The 8671-nt window shown below is 46.1% G+C and overlaps 1 long non-coding RNA gene across 1 annotated transcript; it reads right to left on the bottom strand.

The window, feature by feature from the left end:
* Window positions 1–3840: 3840 nt before the first annotated feature.
* LOC147114972 (uncharacterized) lies at window positions 3841–8356 on the bottom strand. Its single transcript, XR_015079023.1, has 2 exons — window positions 6765–8356; window positions 3841–5441 (listed from the first exon to the last, which is right to left on the bottom strand). It is a non-coding gene; the product is annotated as an uncharacterized LOC147114972 (long non-coding RNA).
* Window positions 8357–8671: the final 315 nt, after the last annotated feature.

The following is an 8671-nucleotide window of genomic DNA, read 5'->3' as shown; positions in this document are numbered from 1 at the left end:
GGGAAAGCGGGGGGGAGCTGCGGGGAGGGGGAAAGCGGGGGGGAGCGAGGGGGAAAGCGGGGGGGGAGTGAGGGGGAAAGCGGGGGGGGGAAATTGGGGATCGCAGGTCACAATTTTTTTTCTCGCGCTTGCGCAGATCTCAGGATTTTCCCCCAGCCGACGAGCGCGAGTGACACTGCATTTCACCCGCAATCACGGCTCTCATGATGGAATCGCGAGAGTTGGCATACTGCATTTCTGCTCCCTATGGGGGGAGATAGCGGTTTCTCGTCATTCTTTCCCATCTCTTGCTGCTCCGTGATTCACCCAGTCACATCCCCTCTCTCTCAGTGGTCCCCTCCTCCTAAGTGGATGTAAGTGCTCTTGTGAAAAGATCTGTAATATAAACAACACAGTACTGAAAAGGTACTGTAAACATTGCAACAGAAAATAAATTACAAAGCCTGTGTGACCAAGATTGTTGAATCCGTGAATCTTGATGTATGGTGTCCTTCAAATAATCGACAGAGACTGCAGAGGAACAATCAACAGGTGTTTACTGGATGAGGGTTGCTCTAAAACTAAACAGTACAGATCCCTACTCAGGGTTATATACAGGTGTGGTCACTGCCGGTACTACAGTATACAGGAGCTGTAAAAAGTAGTTCTCCCCTTAAAGGCACATACACTACAAAGATGACTAATTTGTGTCAAAGATTTCGCTTGTATTCGCATCTTTAATTTTGTCATCATGGTACATAAGGGGTTAAAAGACCAGTTTCACTCACTGAAATCATGGCTGGAGATTTCCTGAATGGAACAGAAACAGAAAACCCTGGCCCATGTCTCAACTTGACACAATACAATATTGTAACTATTTGCCAATGGGTCTTCAGGCAGTTTGCTTCAGGCGGTTGCTAAGCTACTCAATTGAAATAAAACATCAATATGATATTATTCAGATTTCCTTCTGATTGGCAGCTTTCTGAATTTAATGGACAGTTATTTAAATTGGCAAAGCTCTGGTTACTGCTTCGGAGGGATTTATTAGCCTGCACTTTTCAAATCAGTGAGTTTGATCTAAAGCCTTTGAAGAAAATTTGTTTGACTTCTGAAGAGAATACGATAAGCCAAGCAACTTCAATAGTTGGTAAGGATAGAATTAATAAAACAGCTACATAAAAAGTAATTGTAGTCATAATTTTAGTACTAGAGTTAAAATTCATTTATTATTTTCTACTCTGCAAGGAGCTAATAAAGTTTAAAACTACTGTAAATCTCTGTTATATTTCTGCAATTATTTGCTTGTTCATATACTTTTCAATAGTGTGCATGTTATTTAAACCTCAAGATAAGTTCTGGTGCTACTGTTACTATGCTGCTTCTGGAAGACATGGGGTGGGGTATAAATTGGTCCGCGTTAATTTTCAAGCACCGAATCGATGTTGAACATGTGGAGAAATTGGTCACCATGCCTCATTAACACTGAACAGGTGGGGTGCCAGCATTACTCCCGCTGCTCATTGGAGGTTCACCGAGTTAGGGCCGTGAAAATGACATGTCCGTGACACTCTTTAAGGCAGACTGCACCTCTTAAAGGGGAGGTGCACTTTGGCTGTTGAACACTGGAATCTGCTGTGGACACTTCAGACATGCATGAAACAGCTGCTGTGAGGGCCTTCAGGTATGGAGATGTTGCACAGGGTTCCTGGTGGAGGCAATCCACTGGAGGACTGCGGTGCTATTCCTGCCGGAGGGTGAAGAGTCTCCAGACATGTGGCCAGGCTGCAGTGGCAAGATTTGGCAGAGGAGGTCAGTGCCAAGAGCATTACACCAAGGACCTGGCTGCAATGCCACAAGTAGGTACTAAGGTAGGACTCCTAACTAAGGGATGTCCCAGGAAGCAACTTGCCCAAGGGAGAGCTCGGAGCTCAGATGGCCCATACTAGAAAAAAACTGATGATTGTAAACCTGGATTTTTCAAGATGAACTGGCTTGCCTGCCAGTGAACCTCTGACACACTGGCACAGCGTATGGAGGAGTCCAACTCCAACCTATGTGGGGTCCTCACGTCGGCCATCGCCACACTGCAGTCAACTATGGAGCAAGTGATAATTTCTGTGAACACTGCAGGGGGGGCCCAAACCATGGAGCCTCTTGGTGGCAGCTTCAAAAGCTTAATTCGAAGCTCAGATTGCTGCCATTTCCTCTGGCTTTCAAGCCATGATGGGCACAATGGAAAGGGGCTTTGAGAGCCTCACATCACTCCAGCACTCTGTTCTCTGGCAGAGCAGTAGGAGTGATGAGGCTCAGCCTCATAAGAGAGCAGTGCCACCATGGGAAAGGCATATGCTGTTATCCTTCAGGATGGCAGCACGCCTGCTACCCTGCCAGCCTCTCAACCATGCCCTTGTTGGTGTCGACCAGCCAGCTGGGACAGAATGCCCGGCTGCAGCTGGGCTCTCTGTGCAGAGAGGTCGCCCCATGGCCATCTCAAGTGCCCTCAAATTGAAACAAAATCGGGCAGGGTGTAACATGGGCTCCTGATTCGCTATCGCCTATTTTGCGCTACTGTCCAAAACCAATTTCACCCCACTGTGCCTTCAGTTCTGAACATTTCCAAACTGGTGTAAAGGAGATCAGTGATATCAGTCAATCTGTAGTCCATGGATATATTCGGCAGCTACCTGACACATTGGCCTTGATTTTAAGTCGGGGCAGGTTCGTTGCATGGGGGTGCGGGAAAAGGCAAGCGACAAGCTTTCATGGTGAGGCCCAGAGTGATTTTAGCCCCTGGGCTCATTTGCATATACAGTGATCCCTCCCCAACTGCGGGGGATACGTCCCTGAAAACCCCCGTGCTTGGTAAATATAAGACGTTATGGGAAAAATGGGATTCGGGGGAACGCAGCCACATTTACATTCGTCAGAACCTAAGTAAGTTGCTTTATTTTAAATAACACAATAAAAAAGATCAACAGTCGAGGGGGGTGAATGCGGGGAAGCGACATTGTGGTTGGTTGATGCAACTGGGTCATCAACTGGGCGGTTTCTTAAAGAATTCTGCGATGGATGGTTGACTCATTTTTTTCTGAATATCTTTCTGGACCCGCTTGTATGATCTCATTAAATCCTCCAAACCTTGAATTTTAAACTACGTTCCAAGAATGGGTCAATCTCCATAAAGAGGTCTGAGAGATTAGTAGCAAGGAGCATTGCCTTGTAGATACTAAGGGCCTTCTTACGTACGCATGCGGAATTAACATTCACTTTTTTCTGGTTCTGGTCTTCCAACCAGATATTAAGAGCCTTCTCCATTTTTTCAAGCTTATGGTCCCATGGCATAAACGACACTTTAGCACTTTTCGAAGAGCCACCTGCAATACTAGCCCTTATTGACACCTCACTTTTTTTATGGTTCTAATGGTGGACTCGTTAACCCGCGTTAGTCGTCCAACCGACGCTGTACTTTCACCACGGGCAAGTCGATTAATGACATCTAATTTCCTTGCCCTTTTCGCTATTGATTCACCTTTACCACTGAGATTATGCTTAGGGGCCATGATTAAGGGCTAAACAGAATACTGTAATTAAAGGCAGAAGGGTAGCAACGAGACGACGTTCACACACACACAGTATTTCCACGAGTGGAGCGAGACCACACGTGGTAGTAAATATGCTCAAAAGTGCAGCGCGGATGAATGGAGTCTCATGTTTGGAAGCGCGACCCGTGAAACTTGAAAATTAAAAACCGCGTATACGCTGTTGTAGCTAATTTGGGGCTACGTGGACCAGGTGATATTCTAGGTCGACACGATCCCAACAGAAGCCTTTGGAGTCAAATAAAACTCTGACCACGAGTGAATGGCAAAGTAAAAGAATGCTTTATTGCAGAGCTCTGGGAGAAGCAGCTATACACCCGGTGTGCAATCGCCACACTTCTCGTTTTGTACACTTAAGCCGCCTACTTTTATACAGAGGTCAAAACAACTTAGACGGTTGATTACATAATCCTAGCGACACCCCGTGACATCTAAAACGGTTATCTATTCTTAAGCAAACGGTTACATATTCTGAAACCAGCAATGGCCATATGTTAATTTGGGCCTCTGGCCACAGACAAGATAAGCAGAAGTCCAACCTATTTTTCGTTGTAAGGTGACCACAATCGTTCAATAACAAAACTGCAGCTGGCATTATCTCATCCCAGCCTACGTGCGAGCTCAGGGGGCCCCTTTGTCAACCAGTTTAATGTCAAGTATCCCGACAGTCTTTGCAAAAGTCCTTAATACTGAAATTCTCCTCAACAATCCCTCCTTTTGGTGCTGGACCACGATTTTCTTGGCCCAGCTGACCACCAATCCTCTTTCTTCACAGTGTTGTTCCTACAACCACTGCCTCTTCCCGGGGACGTCAGGCGGCTCGGATTCGTCCGTCTTGTCTTGTTCCATAAGCGATAGTTCGTCTGCCTGAATCGCACTGACTGGCATTGTCGCTGTCATCGCCATTTTGCAGCAAACTCGCACTATAGTTAGCAAACAGCATATTGCAACACATATCGCAACGATGATAGCCAATGCATGCGTTATCCAGGAACCCCATCCTGTTAGTCCTAGCCACTCCAACCATCCTTCTCCCGGATTGGTATGGACTCTCTTCACTTCATCCTTCATGTGGTTTACTAAGTTTGTGATATTTTCCGAACTATCAGGGATATAAGTACAGCACTCACTTCCTATCAAGACACAGGTTCCTCCTTGTGCTGCAAGGAGGTAATCTAAGGCCATTCGATTTTGGAGGGCTACTGTTCTAATGGCTACCATTTCAGTACTCATTTCTGTTAAAGCTTCCCCAGTAACATTGGCAACTACCTCTATTAACCTTGCCAACTTCCTTGTTTCATCCATTAAGTTCATTATTCCATAGGGAGGGTTTATTACACCAAAAAATCTTTGATAAGCTCCTAGCTCTCTTTTAATCCGGTATTTCTTAAATTCGTGGTGTTCCCCAATCTCATTCAAGAGGTGAATGTAGGGTACTACATAACCTAAGTAACACGAACCCGTCCAATTCCGGGGTAACCATGGATAGGCTCGGTGACCACATATAAAATATGTACCATTATAGGCTTTTAGACTATCTAGCCCAGGACTTGGGTTACTTGGATCCTGCTCTTGATTGAATGTGCTGGGTCCCGTTAGGATAACGGACTCCGTGTACCCCGGGTTACCGTAACAATGCATATTATCGCAACTAAACATATTACGGTCTTCATTTTCAATTTTAAGTAAGGACTGCCTGTCTGAAACTGGCTTATGGTTTCTCTGGCCCTCCCGATAACACTCTTGTAACAACGCGTTAAGATAAAAGCACACAAGCACAACCGATGCACTAAGCCACGAAATAAATGCCCACACAGGCAAACAGATCAAAGTATCAGGCATTAATCATCTGATGTTGACCTGGAAAATAATACAAGGGTGTATTATTAGTAACTTCTATGCACACCCCTTCTGAGGTAGATTAAGGCTTAAAACTTAAAATGGGTGTTGGATGTCAGCAGGTCAGAACGATCCAAACACCATAACAGATCTCGCATAATCGCAGTCACCTTTCCAAGGCCGAGTACGAGTTCTGTAACCCCGAAGCGTAATCCTTATGCCTTAACCAAACAGTATCAATTCTCAATCTGCGTTGTACGCCCCTACAGATTGAGTCCTTAACACAATAACTTAACAACTTTAATCTTAATTTTATGCTGGTTACATTCATTTAGTCAGTCTTTTCTTTCGTGGTTTCACTCTCCCCGGTAGTCTCCGTCTCAGGAGGCTCCAGGGATGACTTTGGCTCATATATCTTTAGCTGTGTCCAATGTTTCCACACTCCCTTTCCCCGTATGTCTAGACAGGCGCAAGTATCTCCGCTAATAATAACTTCGTAAGGCCCATTCCATTTGGGAGCAAAGCCTGATTTGGTTGGTAATACCTTTAGCATTACCCTAGTTCCCGCTGTAGGGACTTCTGGTAACGGGAAGGGGAATTCCTTCTCGTCCTGCTCCCTCTGGCGGTACCTTACCTGCGTCCGCATTTCTTTTAATTGTTTACTCATTTCTTGGACATATCGCCGTAGCTTGTCCTTTAAGGGGCCTACATCCACCCCTCCCGTAATTATGCTTTCTGGCAATTGCATTGCTCGTCCTGTCATAAGTTCATACGGGGCAAGGCCTGTGGTACGATTACAGGTGGCTCGTAATTTCATCAGAATGATAGGTAACACTTCCACCCATGTTTTTCCCGATTCCTGCATGGCCTTAGCCAGCGCATTTTTTAGTGTTCGGTTCATTCTTTCTACCATCCCCGAGCTCTGGGGATGGTAGGGTATATGAAACTTTTGCTTAATTCCCATTAACTGGCACATATGTTTGACCACACCTCCTGTGAAGTGGGTCCCTTGATCCGAATCTATCTGGAGCGGCATTCCCCAACGTGGGATTACCTCCTCCGCCAAGATTCGAGCGACTGTAGTGGCCGTACAATTTCTGGTGGGAAAGGCCTCCACCCATCTTGTGAATTGATCAATGATTACCAAGCAATACGTCTTACCCTTTGACATGGGTAGGGGCCCCGTAAAATCAATTTGCAAGTGCTCCCATGGCCCTCGGGGCCTGGGTTGGTGTCCTAATCTAATTTTAACTGGTCTTCCTGGGTTATGCTGAGCGCACACGATGCATCGTTGACAATACTTAGCAATGTCCCGCCCCATACCCTTCCACCACCACTCCTTACCTAAAGTCTGTTGCATCGCCTCCTTTCCAGAGTGGCTTAATCCATGGTGTATTTCGAGTAGGGTATTCTGTATACACTCGGGGGCCATTACCTTGTTATTTATTCGCCATACTCCGTCTGTTGTTGGTCTGGCTCCTTGTTCTTTCCATCTTTGCCTTTCACTAGGTAATATATCCTCGTGTAGCTCGGCAATACTAATTTCATTTCCTGGGCTATCTACACTGGCTACAGGTTCCTCGGGTTCCCATCCTAAGGCTAACTCCGCGGATTGTTTCGCTATCTGCTTTCCTTCCTTCCGTTCTAGGTTTGCTTCTTTCCGTTCCAAGATCAGGGCTGCCTGAGCTGCCCATATAACCCGTCCATTCTGGACTGTCTCTGGCTGGTTCTTTTTGGTGTGCTTTAATCTTTATTACTGCGACCTGTTTAGGCTTATTACTAGCTTCCAGGAGGGCTTCGATTCTTTCCTGATGTCTTATGGGGGTTCCTCCGGTAGTTACAAATCCCCGTCTGCCCCATGCAGTCATGTAGTCATGGACTACACCGAACGCATATCGGCTATCTGTATATATATTTACAATTTTATTCTCGGACTCTTCTAGTGCTACTGTCAGAGCCACTAGTTCTGCTACTTGGGCTGACAAGCCTCCTTCAAGTCTCCCCGATCGTACAGTTCTCATCTGACTATTTACTACAGCCCAGCCCGTACGAGGCTGTCCGTCTATATATTTTCGGGACCCGTCCACGTACAGGGTCTCTTCAGCCCCTGGTAACGGAGTGTCTTTTATCTTGTCTCCCTCTAAGTCAGCATCTACATCTCCACAATCATGGGAAATACCCGACCCCAATACTCCTTCAGCCGGGTTTTCCCTTACGTCTCTGACTATTGTTACTGCTTTACTGGGAGGGAGGAGAACAGCCTCCCATTTCGCTCATCTCAAGTGTGAGACTGATCGCAATTTTCTGGTATTTAACATTTCTACTAAAGTGTGCTTTGTGTGGAGAATAACATCTCCTGTCATTACAACGGGCTCGCTAATTTTTACGGCCCAAGCTGCACAATCTAGAGCGGCTATGCAGCGCGAGAGTCCCGATACTACTGGTCCTTCTGCAGTGGAATAGTATGCTACGGGTCTACGTTTATCTCCATGCTCCTGGGTGACTACGGCCGAATAAAATCCTTCCTCATTATCACAGTGTACGTGGAAGGGTTTGTTCATATCTGGGAGTCCTAGTCCTGGGGCTGATATCAGATCTCGTTTAAGTTGGGTATAAGCTTGTTCCTGCTCAGGACCCCATTCGATGGGTTCCAGGGCAGGCTTACCCCCTTTTACCAATCGCTGTATGGGTTCCGCTGTTTTTGCGAACCCCGGGATGAAGTTTCGGCTATAATTAAAAAGCCCCAGTACTTTCCTTACTCCTCTTACTGTTACAGGTCTAGGCATGGTTTGTATTGCCCCTTTTCTATCTGCGGGCATCTCCTTTACCCCTTGTGAGATAAGGTGTCCTAAATATAAGACCTGGGTTTTACCTATCTGTGCCTTTTTGGGGCTGACCTTCATTGTTCTTACATACATAAAATCTCAGGGAATATATCGTCCGTTTATTTCTACAATTTGTGGAATACTACGGAAGGCGGTGAAGTTTTCACCGCCTACCCCTATTATTACTGTCCTTTTCTTTGTGGTGGGAAGGGGGAGGTTGGTTATAGATATTGCTGCTCCAGTGTCCACTAACATCCCACACACTCCGTCCGGAGGTCATCTATCTGGAATCGTTTTCCCTTAAGGCTCACCGCCGCTGCCTGTTCTATCAATCCTGCCAAATGATGAACCAACAGTACCCCTGCTTTCTTAGTTCTTTCCCTTTTCTGTGTTTCCCACCATGACCGCTGTTGGTCCAAACCTTTG

Source organism: Somniosus microcephalus, chromosome 7, assembly GCF_052327205.1.
Source record: "Somniosus microcephalus isolate GS21.2 chromosome 7, FLI_Smic_1.0, whole genome shotgun sequence".
NCBI classification, from domain to species: domain Eukaryota; kingdom Metazoa; phylum Chordata; class Chondrichthyes; order Squaliformes; family Somniosidae; genus Somniosus; species Somniosus microcephalus.
This window is presented reverse-complemented; position numbering and strand designations above follow the sequence as displayed.